This window comes from Hipposideros armiger, unplaced genomic scaffold (genome assembly GCF_001890085.2).
Source record: "Hipposideros armiger isolate ML-2016 unplaced genomic scaffold, ASM189008v1 scaffold_774, whole genome shotgun sequence".
Taxonomy (NCBI): Eukaryota; Metazoa; Chordata; class Mammalia; order Chiroptera; family Hipposideridae; genus Hipposideros; species Hipposideros armiger.
The window spans coordinates 413593-415248 of NW_017732124.1; the positions used below are offsets into that span (position 1 = coordinate 413593).

The window sequence follows — 1656 nt, forward strand, 5'->3', positions numbered from 1 at the left end:
CAGAGCTCAAACTCTAGAGCGAGCTCTTAACTAACTGAGCCACTCGGCCAGCCCCTCCAAGGTTCTTTTTTCTATTGGTTTCTATACTCTAATGAAAATGATATGATATATGTGTAATTGCCTAGCACATGGTGTTCAATAAATGTCAGTTGCCTTTTCTGGCAGGGTTCTCCTCAAGCTGGGCTCTACACAAGCTGGGCTCTACACAGGCGTCACCCTCCTTCTCCTTTCAGGGAGTGAAGGTCACCAGAAAAGCAGGGAACTGAAAGAGCAGCAGTTTGGGTAATGCAGCTGGCTGGCTGGCTCAGTGTGGGCCTTCCTGTCTCCCCATCCTCCCCATGTCTCTATGCTCAGGTGAGGCTGAGAGTACAGTTTCCCAAGTGGCTTTCCTGAGGCCTGGCAAGCTTGTCCTAGAAGATTCCCTGTGGAGGTCCATGGGTTGCAACTCTCTAATGCACAGTCCTCTCTTTTTGGCGGTGATAATCGTAGGGAAAGAAGTGGACACGCGTGCTGATTTCATGGGCTGTCTTCAGGATCTCAAAGGCCTTGCTGTGCTCAGTATCTTGGAAATCCACATCATTCACAGCTAAGACCTCGTCCCCTTCCTGAAGTCCTGCCCGATGTGCATCACAGTCAGGAATCACCTTGAAGATGCTTAGCTGGGAGGCCTTTCATCCTCCGATATTAAATCCTAGCTGAGCTCCAGGGGGCTTCTTCAGTGTGACGATTCGGGGCAGAACCTGGGTGAACTCATTGTTGTAGTCTGGGTGGTATATTCTCTCGTGAGGAGGAATCCACACTGGGGGATTCACACAGGCAGGCAGGAAAACCACTGGGTAGTCATCATAAGGATTCCTGCTGTCCATCTCCTGCGAGGCCCCAGCAACAGGCGTCAGCGACCTCTGGCTCCATTTTCCACCAGTTCAGAGTTTCAATTTTTAAGAACTCTTGATATATTTTATTCTCTGATGGCTCCTTTCTCATAGCAACCTCTTCCTATTTTATGAGTATATGTGTTCTCAAACCCCTTAAGAAATTGCAATTGTTTATGTTCTTTCCTTATTTTTCACATTACTATTTTTGTTTCTCCCAGGATCAGTTAACCTCATTGTTTGTGGTGATGCTTCTCTTTCACGATCCTGGTGTTCCACAAATGTCTGGGCATGTCTGTGGAGCTTGGACTATGGTGGTGTCTCCTATGACACCTTCTATCTAACATCTTCCTGGCTGATGGGGTATCATAGGGAGGATTTACAGACCTGGGGCAAAAGCTTTGTGAAAAAACGGGACATTTCCTTTCCTACAAAGTGAAGGTTCCTTTAAAGCATCAACAAATCAGAGGGCATTTCTGAAACAGTGGAAACAAAGACATTTCTCACTTGGACTTCACCTAGACAGTGGTCTCTATTTGGATGCATTCCAGCAAGAAGAAGATGTGGGGGAAAGACAAAGATGTGATGAGCATCCTAATTAAGACATAATGACAACCCAGACACAACCCAGAGATTTACTACTCTGAACAGACGGGAATAGCTGAGATCCACAGATAATCTTTACCTGACAGCATAAGGACCCAAATTACTCCAGGCAGGCTGATCCTGACCTACCGAGAGGCTCAGTACACCCAACCCTTATTAAGATGACACTTCTGCACAC

The 1656-nt window shown here is 46.7% G+C and overlaps 1 pseudogene; it reads right to left on the minus strand.

The window, feature by feature from the left end:
- Nucleotides 1-449: 449 nt before the first annotated feature.
- Nucleotides 450-866, minus strand: LOC109374007 (PDZ domain-containing protein 11 pseudogene; annotated as a pseudogene).
- Between the last annotated feature and the right edge of the window lie 790 nt (nt 867-1656).